The sequence below is a fragment of the Solanum tuberosum genome, unplaced genomic scaffold (genome assembly GCF_000226075.1).
Source record: "Solanum tuberosum cultivar DM 1-3 516 R44 unplaced genomic scaffold, SolTub_3.0 scf00073, whole genome shotgun sequence".
NCBI classification, from domain to species: Eukaryota; Viridiplantae; Streptophyta; class Magnoliopsida; order Solanales; family Solanaceae; genus Solanum; species Solanum tuberosum.
This window is the reverse complement of record NW_006239002.1, coordinates 1,796,493-1,809,861: the sequence shown is the minus strand read 5'-3', so window position 1 is coordinate 1,809,861 and position 13,369 is coordinate 1,796,493. Positions and strand designations below refer to the sequence as shown.

The window sequence follows — 13,369 nt, the reverse complement described above, 5'->3', positions numbered from 1 at the left end:
CTACTTTAATTTTTTCCATACTGTGCTCTCAAATAAATCACGAAACTACTTGCTTGAGGATTTTAATCAATTGGTACCAGCCATGAAGATATGCCTAATGGACGGCTTCTAATTTCATAGGTTAGTTTGGAGTAAATATCTTAAAAAGCTATTCAATTACGATGAATTGTGTAGCATCTAATTATAATTTGTATCAATAAAATCACCATCACTCACCCAAATTTGTCATAAAAAATATGACACAGCAAAATCTCAAGTATTTTGTGGGAATATTTAAAAGTGAATTTTGTGACATGCATGGAAAAAATATCAAATACTTGATATATTCGATGATGATTGTGATTTGTGGCAATCTACTTAACAGTAGGGATATTTTTAGATCAAAACAAAATTAAATCATGCTGCTTGTGTTTCTAGACAGGAACCACATTTGCTTGTAAATCAAATAGTTCAGAATAAGACAAGTACACGGACTGTACAATTTAATGGCAAAGTATTATTAAGTGTTGCACAATCTACCCTTGTGCTTGAGGTTTGACATTTCAATTCAATGGCAAGTATCATGTAGTAATTTATCTTACCTTTGGCATTTATACAAAGGAGTGATGTGCATTTATTTGGTGTACCACTCTGCAATAATATTAATTGACACCTTCATAATGATCTAGAGAATAGAGAGCAACATGATGTAGAATATTGCAAGATCTTAAGAGGTCAATTTTAAAGCTTGGCAATTGCATATCGAGGTAAATTTGATCTTGGAGGCAGCTTTAGGTCTTCCCAATCTTCATCATCTACCTTGGAGAAGTAACGATCAACATCATCATCTCTAATTAGTTCCAGTCTGGAGGGCTCCCACTGAAAAATATGTGAAAAGACAAGCACAAGAATGAAAGAAGCCCTCAAAATCTAAGTTCAGGATCATCCATGATCAAATGAATATACCGCACCTTAGGATTTCTATCCTTGTCGATAAGTATGGATCTGCATCCCTGCAGTAAAAGTTTAGAGTCAGTTTTGTAATGCAGTAGAATATGCTGAAAGACTGCATATTGTACCTCAACAACATCCTTGCTAAATTCTATCCTCGTCACATGACAAACCATCCTATACTCACGGACAAAGCAACTACCAACACCTTGCAGCCTCCCTTCCCTTATCTGGAACAGAAAAAGGAAACCAATATGAACAATCTGCAGATACTCAACAACTCTCCAAAGAAACTGTTGGCCAAATCAAGGAATTAGGACTGTGTAGAAAGAGATTCAACATGTGGTTGTTGAGCCAGACATCATCATATTTTCTATTAGAAGAACTTGCATCACAACAATACTATTCTAGTATCAAATTTTAAAAAACAAAATAAATAATCTTAATCCAAGCATAAAATCGTGATCTACCAATGTCGTTAATATGGTACCACATCTCATAAGACTGCAAAATCTGTATGGATATGATTACATGAATAAGAAAAATGATTTCAGTATCCATCTTCCAACTCTTTCCATGATGCACAAAGTTTCAACAGTAGTGCACATACGTACCCACAGTTCACAGGATTATGTTGAATTTTAACATTAAAGAAAGTCTGCAATCCTTATTGGCTTAATACTAGCATAAAAGAACTGCATTAAAACCTTATCCTTCAGGGTCAATTTTATGCATTAACCTCCCCAATATCAAACCAAGCTAAATATCTTTCCTCAAATTATCAACCAGAGATATGATGTTTACAGTCTTTCTTCCTACAAGACCAATATCTTATCAACCTGAAGAAAGAATCGTACAAAGTTCAGGTAACAAAGTAATGGCATCACAAGGTAGCAATTGACTTACTGATCTCAAGGAAATTTTAAGGCTTGTAGGGGAATGCTTTCTTCAGCGACTGAATGGTTGAAGAGATCCAGTCATCCTTCCTGTCCAAAGCCTCACTTTCCTATTAAAAAATCATGTGAAGTTCTTGCACAGTATTTTAGTAACTTGTAGTATCAGAATTTTACAAAGTAATTTCACCACAGAAAAAAAGAGAACACATCAAATGATCATCCATCTCCCAAACTTACAAGAGTAGATATGATTTCTTCGATCGTCCTTCGAGAGAAACAGCGATTAATAATCTTCATCCTACACGCATAAATACCATTGAGAAAGAGGTCATGAAATTCCAAAGACTACTGGTTTGTTTTAATTGAACAGAATTTCCCTAGAGACAATGGTAACTTTGGAATGCTATCCATCATCTTAAGCTTCTAATGGTGATATAAAATAGAGGAAAAATAGGCTTACAACAACAGGAAGAAAAATAATATGAGAGAAATATAAAAATGAAGAGCATAGACGATGACTTCTGTGATATGTCATCAATAACATGTTCTCTAATAAGTTCAAACAATCACCTCTAGGCACTGGGACTGTGTTTAGAAGGTAAGCTTCCAATAAATCAGCAAGAACACAAACATCATAATAGAGATACTAAATGAACTCACCTGTGATAAGGACTTTCTTCTTTCAACTTTGGTATGTGGGAGAAGCAACTTATGATAGCAGATATAGCATCTGGATCACTCGTATTGACTTTAACTAGTGCTTGTTCTAAATGTGGCAGTTTCTGTGAACAGAAGGAAGAGACAAAGGATTCAAATTAGATCAGAGAGGGGAGGAATGAACAAATAAACAAATATTATGCAATTTGACGTATATCGAGATCAATGAACCACATTTTAGATGTGCCAATACAACTCAGGAAAGGCTTTCTACACCCCCAAATGCAAATTATAGCTCAAAAATCCACTAGTGGCTAGATCAAGATTCCACAAATCCATCTAAGAACCATTTCAAGCATGGTTGACAAAATCCAAATTCCTACAAGCATGTTTAGATTGGAACTGCAGGGGAAGATAATTTAGAAATCACAGAGAATTTTCCAAGTACTTTGAAGTCATATTTATGGGTAACCAATTACCGTAAAAAATAATACTCAACGTACACACTGTACTGTTTTTTTTATGACTGTGGTGTCTAGGCCAGCTTTCGCACATCTCGGCTAATTCCCCAGCAACAAGTACCAGGTAACTCTATCCACCAAGGGTCGGACAGATTGTTTTTTGTCTCCCCTGAGTTTTGAATCTGACACCTCAGGGTTCTCAACCACTTCATTGACCACTAGGCCACACTCAATGTGCACACTGTACTCTTGATATTACATTTATAAAGCTCTAATAATTAATTTAATTACTATTTAGGAAACGAAACAGCAGAAGATTAATTATCACAGGCATGAAACTACTGAACAATTTGCAGCTAACAGCATAGCAAACTGGAGGTTTAATATTGAGCACATAACTTATCTAGCATACATTGGCTAAAGTGCACACTCAAAATTAAGAATCATGGTCCCAATTAGATGAGATGAAACGTCTTAATAGAACGTACCTAAAATTTATAAAACCTATATAACAAACGACAGATAAGGGTACCGTCTTAGCACCATAAGACTGGCATCTACAGATAGACAGTGGATTGGCAATTTAGTTATCACATGTAAAGGGGGTAACATCACTGTTGCCACTATGATAACATACTGATCAGCTTACACATATATTAGTAATAGAAACCTAATTGATTTCCTATAGAAGCAATTGTAAATGGGAAGAGCATGCTGAAAATTGAGGTAGTATACATCCGATGATACAAAGTGGGTTGCAGGACTGCACACAAGCATTTCAGCTCCAACTAACCTAGAACCAGTAAGACCAGCATATTCCCCTACCAAAGAGTATAAGAAAGCTAGGGTAAAACAAGACATAATATTTGTACGTACAAATTCTCTGGGCATCATTGACAACATAGGAAATGGTCCACCACAATAATAGCAACATAATCAGAATAAATAAAATCAGGGAAGAAAAGGAAGGATCATAATTCTAACTAAAATCAGGTATAATTCATTCAAACATGTCAGCGATTTTATGAAAAACCCCAATTTTCAAATATCCTTGTAGAGAAGATTCTATACATGTCTTGAAAGGATATTTTACATTTGTAATGATCTAAAGAAATTCAGCAATCACCATGAAAAGCTGAAAACTAAGGCTGATTTCTATAATAACTTAAACTTAAAAATTCAGCCATAACTGTGAAAACAAAGGCTCACATCCAGCTAACATCCCAGAAGTATCTGTAGGGTAAAGGTTTTATAGGCACTTTTATGCAAAAAAGATTGACCTAAGTTTGTGTAATGAGTGAAAAATTACATTTAAATGGGGAAACATGATCAATGAATGGCTAATGGTGAAAAACAGATTAAAGTGTCCAGAAAAATCAGAATATAAGAGAAGATGCACCAAAAGGCACATAGTTGCTGCTGCTTTAATCCATGGGGCATCTGCGGCAAGCTTTTGAACACCTTCTGCAGGAGAAGGACCTATCTTTTGCTTTTGACTCTTTTTACTTTTGATTTTAAGGATATCGTGGACGAAGCAGCAGCAGTAAATGCAAAGTAGCTGAGCTAACCATTTCTCTTAAGATATATAGCCTCAACTAATGGACCTTGAGGAACCAGGTAGTGACTTAAATTTCAAACAATGAAAAACAGCAGACAACTCCACAATGGAACTTGAATGAACTACATCAATAGTAGTAATTTTCTTTATAAATATGAACAATGTGGCTACTGAAATTACCAAAGAATCCTGGAAGCCTTGATAAAAAGTAAGAGGCACCTACATCAGGAAAGAGTCCCAGAGCTGTTTCAGGCATAGCAAACACCTACAGAAAGACATACAAAAAAAATACATCGGACATGAAGTTTCTGGTATCCGATTACACATAGCAACCAGCACGAAGTCTGAATAAGGTACTAATTACATTTTACATCCTAAGAAAAATAAACCCTTAATGCAAATCCATGGTACAAACTAAAGGTCATGAAGATTTACAGTTTGTGAGGTTTTCCTATAAATTTTCCCTAGTTATGCTAGAGCCTCCTTTTTGATGAAAATAGGTAAATTTTATTTATAAAGGCTCTGATACTAATTACAAAAAGTTCTGCTGGAGCCGGGACATGAATCCTTCATTTTAGAACTGTTAGGATTCCAATCTATTTTGCTGCAGCTATTCCACATGAACATTCATATATTGTTTTACTCCCTAAGAGAAGATATGAAGAGACAAATTTGAAGCAAACCACAAAGAATGTGGCAAAGATCAAATAGACATTGAGATTAACCTACTACTCAAGTAGAGGGAATACCGAATTTTCTGTTGCAACTCGAAATCTACCATGTATAGAAACACCAGCTCCGCTTCCCATGACAATTCCATTAAAGATGGAAACCTTCAATGGGAAGCCCAAACAAGATTAAGGAAAACCTCAAAGAAAGTTATATCACAGAACTAAATTTAGACATAATATAATATAACCTGGGGTTTGCTATACATTGAAATCACATAGTTCAAGGTATACACCTCATGGAAATAATTAGCACAGAGTTTCCAGTAACCTGATAAGCATGAGTAAATAAATATGTAACTGGGGACATTAAGCTGTGCACTTTTTTTATAACCGAAAAAATCACTAAGGGCCAGGGCGCAAGGTTCAAAACTCTGTGGATAATGGGCCTGCCCCTCTGGCCTTCCCTACCTAAATGCTACACTTTTGATTGCATGGGGGTTTAAATCTGTGACATGCGCCTAACCCACACGATATGTATTGTGCGCTTACCACTAGACTAAAGTCATGGGGCCAATAAAGTTGTGTGTACTTAAAATTACCAAGTTATTGGAAAACATAAAAATCATCTAAAAGAACATAGTTGTTGTTGGGTTTTAAAAAAAAAAAGATAAGCAGCAAGAAGGTTGAAAAGATGATTGAATATTCTCTAAAAAAATCTAAGCATAGAAGGCTTTAAACAACTTGAGAACAGAAGAACTGCAGAATAATATTCAAAAACCTAAAATATAAACTAACAGACATTTAAATTTAAACAGAGTATACTCCTCGTATAGCTAACGACATTATTCTAGCAAATCAACAGTAACAGAAGCAATATTCAGCACTCCTTTGCTTCAGCTACAATCTATAAATGTTGTTCCTCCTCAATTTTTTGCTTCTGCTTTTTGTTCTTGACGATTGTTTCGAGAGATCATTGAACTTGCATACTTTTGTAAGATGACTTCATCGTTTGCAGCTTCCACATATTGCATCAGGTCTCCACCAACAACACTTTTCTAGTGGTGTTTCCTGTTGCAGTATTTGCAAAGAGGATACTTAGTCTTTTTTTTTGTTTTGTACATAAAAAGCACCCTGAGTAACCTTGTCTAGTCTGAAGGCTCTTTGTTGCTCTTGTATTTGAAGAGCACTTATTGGTTCTGCTAAAGAGATGGTAGAGAGATCTTTAGACTCTTCTGGGGAAGAGATTTTAGACTTGAATCTCTCGAGAATTGTAACAAGAACTTTTCAAATTATTATGTCATCGTTGAAATGCTCGTCAAGCTATCCACACTAGCGAATCCATTTAACTTTGATTTATGTGGATTGATCCTAGCTGAAGGAGTAACAGACAGAAACCCAATCATTTAAAAGTTCACCTGCCAGCCTGAATTTGAATTAAACTCTGTACAACTTCATCTTTGTTATTGCAGCAACTAAACAGCTCATGGATTTTTCCTTTCAAGCAATCATCACCAGCCAAAGAACAGTCTAGAATCTGATCTTGTTTCCATTCCCTATCTACAATCTATTACACTGCTTGAACCCTTCCCATAGTTTACAGATTTCTTTCCGAACTCCTCATCTAGTGTGCAAACTTTTAAAATGGGATCCAGCCTTGTCTGCTACCATAAATGGTTTCAGTTATTTTAACCCAGACTGCTCCTTCATCCCTGCTAAATCTCCAGCGCCACTTGAATAACCAAGTTTAAGGTCCTATTCCTCCTATTTCCTGAAACAAGAAATCCCTTTTCATACAAAATGGATTTTTATACAATACAAAATGTAGGTAGGTTTGGGTTTCCAACCCAAATATTGTCCATATCCAGTGCACGCGCCTTGAAGAGCACCTAGACTATTCCACTGAAACCTGCTATCTCCCGCCAACACATGTACGTACTGGGTAACTCTTCCCTCCGAGGTTTAGACAGACGGGAGTGGCAAGGCTTAGACAGATGTAAACAAGTCACCTACTAGTTTTTGCCTCCGCTTGGAATTGAACCCAAGACTTCATTATTCTTCTCTCACTTTATTGACCACTAGGTCACACCCTTGAGTGCACACTTATTGGTACTATGTGTTGATTGCTAAAAAATAACGTCTTGGGAAAGTGAGAAACAAGATGGAGTTACCAGGTTAAGAGCAAAACTAGTACAAAGAAATGGACTTGGATAACATCTGAGCTTATGTGATTGAAAGAAATTACTTGAGGAGTTAAGCTTCAGGTTATGGATCTAATTTAAATACCATCTATAGATTGTATTTGACAAGATATTACCAACTTAGAAAATACGTACCCTGGCGAATATCATGATAAAAAGCTGAAACATCACCACCAGCACAAAAACCCCTTCCCTGTCCCTGGATAATATTGATACAAGAACCTTAGTAACATTTCTTGACTGCCACTGAGATATCTCTGCATTTATATTTGTACTATATACAGGGGCTCTAACAGAACTTTGCAGCATACAACCAGAGCTCGTGACAAACTATAAAACATAAAACTACATGAAAGAAAGTAAACCAATACGTTCCCTTTCATTCGAACTACCAAATGATTTGATGAAGGTATCCAGATAAGCTTCTTTGTACTTATTTTGGATCTTACTTCAATCCAGTAAGTTTGCAGGGTCCTACAGGTAAGAATAACTACTTAATACTCCCTCCATTCACTTTTACTTGTCTACTATTCCAAAAAAAATCTTTCATTTTTACTTGTCACTTTTAACATATCAATTATTTTTCTCATGTTTTACCCTTAACATTAATTACTAATTTCCTAAATCATTTTTCAAGACATAATACTAAACATTAATTAATAGGGATAGTGTGGTATATGGCTGGCAACGGGACCGGAACCGGGACTACCGGAACGGAACCGGGCACCACGGGACGGAACCGAACCGGAACCAGTAATTCCGGAAAAAAATCAGTGTACCCGTCCCGGACCGGTAACGGACCGGTACCGGACCAGACCGGACAGGACGTGACCGGAAACCGGGTCCCAACTATTATAATTAAAAAAATTTTTTATTAAAATTAAAAAATTAGGAACATTACACAAATAATATTAAAACTCTTATAATTTTATTAGAAGCAAAAAAATTTATACTTTTAAAGTTTTAAATACAAACTTTCAAACTTTAAAAGTATAAAAGTTAAATTTCACAATTTAAAACTTTGCAATTTAAATTCAAACTTTAAAACTATAAAACTATAAAAGTTTAAATTTCACCCTTTAAAAGTTTGAAAATTTAAATTTAAATTATAAACTTTAAAACTATAAAACTATAAAATTTAAATTTCACACTTTAAATTTTAAAAGTTTGAAAATTTAAATTCAAACTTTAAAACTATAAAAGTTTAAATTTCACCCTTTAAAAGTTTGAAAATTTAAATTTAAATTATAAACTTTAAAACTATAAAACTATAAAATTTAAATTTCACACTTTAAATTTTAAAAGTTTGAAAATTTAAATTCAAACTTTAAAACTATAAAAGTTTAAATTTCATACTTTAAAAGTTAAATTTGAACTTTTGAAGACAATAATAAAAAATAATTAAGGCGAATAGCCTATACTTTTATTAATATTAATTAAATAGTACAAGTTGAGTTACAAAATATTAGTAGAGTATTAAAAAATCTAATCTACACAGCCACCTTCTAGGAAGGGTTCTGTTTGAATTAGACCTCGAATTATTATACTCATACTAATAGACATTTAAATTTAATAGTTCATGCTATCAAGGAAATCTTTTTTTAAATCATTTAATATTTCTCTAGTAACATGCTCTGGAATTGGTTGACTAGCTAGTTCTTCCATTGCATCAATGCCGTCATCACTAAAATCTTGCATTATTTCATCAACGTCATTTTCAAATTTGGTCGGTAAAGGTTGACGACCATAACTCCTTCTCTCGCCATTAATCCAATCTCTAAATAGTACGGATATCTCCAAGCTATCTGCTGCTAATGAATATCTATGCTCTCCAATTTGAAATCTTGCTGCACTAAAAGCGCCTTCCGAAGCTACTGAAGATGCTTGAATAACTAACACATCTCGAGCAACCGGTTGAAGTTTTGGAAATCCTTGGCCGCGATTGCTCCACCATTCTAGAAGATCAATAGTAGTAGGTTCTGTATTTTGATTAATATATGCATCAAAATCATTTCAATCATTATGAGAAAGTTCAATAATATAATCTATCATATCATCAATATCATTGTAGGTTTAGGAAAATATATTTTGGACTGGTTTAAGAGTCGCCACTTAATTTTTAAAGTAAAATTAAGAAAACTTATTTTTTCAAAAGATTAAAACATGGAAATCGATTGAAAATATTTAAAGAGGGGTTCGAGGTTCCTATTAATATTCTAGGAAGGTTTTTAAGGCACCTAGAATATCCGCTAATGCGGTTATCCGACAATTAACTTATTTGGCTAAAATAATTTAACTTTAACTTAAATTGCAAAATTGAGTCGTTTTATAGTTAGAACTATTTTAAGGGGAAAAGGGGAGTACTAGATATTATCTAAGTTAAAATACTTTGATAAATTATGTTTCAATATTATAGGAAGCGAGTATTTAATTAGTTAATTTTTAGAAGATTAGTTTAGAATGACTATCTTTCGGGGAATTAAATCGTAGTAACCTTAAGACTAACAACAAATATCGACAGGTAAATAGATATAAGATAATAAAGTAAAGAAGGAAATCTGGGCCCAAGTCTGGTTTACTGTTTGCCTGGGCCAGTATTTGGGCCCATTTGAGTCACCTGCACCTGTCTTATACTAACGTAAAAAATATTATTTTTTTCGGGCCTTAGGCCCAATTTTTCACCTGTCCTAAATTGTAACAAGGCAATAATAAAAAAGGACGAGGGGCATAAGCCCAAAGTAGCAAAATACAATTTTTGGAATTTAGAGCTTTTAGGCCCATTTCCCCACTTTTCGCATACACTAGATGTATACTAGTGTATATAATCCCGTAAATCCGCTCCGAATACATATACGTCAATTCCATTGGCTGACCGACTCATGAAATAATGCTATTGGGCCTTCGTGGCCCGATTAGAATGCAAATGAGGGAGTATTTGAGTCCAAATAGGATTCCATCAGCGATCACATGCGTCACAACAAACAATGATGCATCAATATTAAATAAAAAAGGGGCCTAATTAGTATTGATAAAGGTCATTCACAAGGAGTTGAGTTTAATAGATTATAATCACGACTAAATAAAGGAGAAAACACATTGCCACAAAATTGGTCCAGTTGACTCCTAACATTTAAACTCAACAAAATGGTATGAAAATACTTCAATCAAATTAGATGCTAGACAAATCAATTTAACCAAAACTAGATATTAAATTGAGCAATCTTAGCATTTTTTGTAAGTAAAAACAATTCACGACAGAAAACTAGAGCATTTCATATAATGGAGAAGCAACAGCAAGCCTATGCAATATTAGAGAATTTGTATATTAAAATATGAACAAAAAAAAAAACAATAACAAAATATGACAAGATAATGCATATCCTCCAGGCATGAATAAAAATAAGATAAAAATGGAACTTTAACATTTGCAATTTACTATTCAAACATGAATACAAATCACGCTCAACCAAACAGTGAATTTAACTAAGCATTTGGGAACCTTTTAATGATAAACACTTGAAACAGAAAGGTCAAGACTGCCTCACATCTCCATGTTATTACATCAAGAACAATACATAGAAGCAAACAACCCAAAGCTAGACAAACTAATTAAGCTTGCAACAAACCACCACATATTTGTAAGCTATGAAAAGAGGGGGAAATCTTGGTAGATTTAGTAAGATACATCAACCTATCCCTTTCCAAAATAGCATGAAATTAAAGCAACAATGGCATGTAATACTTAAATCGATTTGCATCCTAGATGCTATACATTATACCATGAGGAAAAGGGAAAGAGACAGTAACTAGGGATAGGATCTTAAATTTATCCATTTTTAAACAATACATGACCATGGCTTTCATAAAGAAACAGATCATAGGAAACAACAAATCATCAAATTGAATCACAAAGTGAACTAAAACTAACTAATATACCTTTGAATTTAGTCGAAATGACAAAACGAATTTAAGAGGAAGAGGGGTTACCTTCTTCGGAGCAGCGTTCCGGAACAACGAGCTTGAACTACGAAGCTTCCACCACCACGTGAAAGGAACTCCAATGGAAGTTTCCGGCGAAAAAGAACGGAGAGCTTAAGCCGAGACCTCAAAACTCGAAACTATTGAATTATAACTATAGAAGTTGGAATTCTTCTTATAACTCTGTACCAACAGTATTCTTTTTTGTCTCCTCTTTCTCCAACCTAATTTTTTTTTCCAACTCAATGTAATCTCCCCCTCTTTTTTCCCCTCTTTTCAATGAAGAACCAAAGGGCTATTTAAAACCGAAATTAGGACACATTTTAGGAGGGAAAACGGATCCAAATCTGGACAGAAAAGGGACCCTTTCAATTTCAAAACTCAAAATTATTTCACCATTTAAGGGAAACACCCTTTTTCTTGAAATTTCGTCCCATTTCGGAAGAGGAAATGGGACAGCCGCGTGCCTGCTGCGATTTGTACGAACTGAAAGGGACATGAGGAGGAAGATGGGGCACGTGTTTTGGGTCGATTTTTTGGGCAGCTGGCTCGTTTCTGGTTGCAACATTGTTGGGTTTCTGCTCGTTTTTGCGTGAAGGAGAAGGCCAAGACGTACAGGGGTCATTTGGTACTGCTGTTGTATTGAGAATTATTGGGTTGGGTATATTTTGGTGGAGGAAAAGGAAGCGGGCCGGGTCACGGGTAATTAAAGGGGTGGGTCGGGGTGATTTGCTGTTGTACCAGTGTTGGTATGGCTGTTGTATTGAATTGAAAAAAGAAGGTGGGCCAAGGGTTAATTGGATAAGAATTGGGCATGAGAAATCTAAAAAAAAAAGGCCTAATACTAAGATGTCCTAAAGGGTTAAAGAAAATATTAGATTTTGGCTAAAATTGTAGAAAAATTAATTAACAATTTGGCCAACAAATTAAAGAAGTAGCCGAAAGAATTAATTTTAGAAGATTTGGCTAGAATTCATATAAGACGAATTAATATGACTAATTTGTAAGCTCTTTAATCTTAATGAAATAAAATAATTAACTTATCCATAAACTATTCTATTTATATATAAATTTATTAATCCGAAAATTTAAATCATAATTCAAACTAGAAAAATATTTATTTTAACAAAGTAAAAATCTTTGATAATTTTAAGACATTTACAAAATATACTAATTACGTATATAATTAATGAAATATATTTATTATTTTAAAAATTATAAAATGGCCAAAATTACTTTAAAATAAGCTAGAAAAATATTTGGATTTTTTATAAAATTAATTATTTTAAATCGTTTGAAAATTAAGGGTAGTAGGTTCTGTATTTTGATTAATATATGCATCAAAATCATTTCTATCATTATGAGAAAGTTCAATAATACCATCTATCATATCATCAATATCATCTTCATTATTATATCTACTCCTAGAACTTTGAGGCTCTTCGTTATGTACTACATTCCTTATATCAGAATTATACAAGTCGTACAAATTTCTAGCTTCAATTTTTATACTATCTTTAACATCTTGACAACTAGGTGTTTCATCATCTTCACTATCAATACCCAAATTAAAATATATTTTATCAACCATTCGTGATGCACCTTCATCTTTGTAATGTGGGTTTAACAAACAAGCAGTTAAATAAATTTGAGGAATAGGAATAAAATATTTTTTAAAAATTTCAAACATTTTCTTAACAGATTCTTCAAATCTTGGTTTATTTTTGAATTTATAAAATTTATTAGAAATAGCACAAATATTAGGTAAAACAGAGCAAATAGTTGGATAATAAAGTGCAGATATTTTTTTTGTAGTTAAATAAAAAACTTTTAAGAATTCTATAAGTTCTTTTATGTTATTCCAATCACTATCATCAAGTCTATATGCCATATTTGAATTATGAGCATTCCAAACCATTTGTAAAGGTTTTCTATATTCATAAGCAAATTCAAGCATTTTAAATAAAAAAATTCATCTAGTACACACTGATTTTGGAATTTTTCTAGGTGGAAGATTAAA

General features: G+C 33.7%; 1 pseudogene; it reads right to left on the bottom strand.

Annotated features, from left to right (window-relative positions):
- Window positions 1–473: 473 nt before the first annotated feature.
- Window positions 474–7,754, bottom strand: LOC102580724 (3-hydroxyisobutyryl-CoA hydrolase 1-like; annotated as a pseudogene).
- Window positions 7,755–13,369: the final 5,615 nt, after the last annotated feature.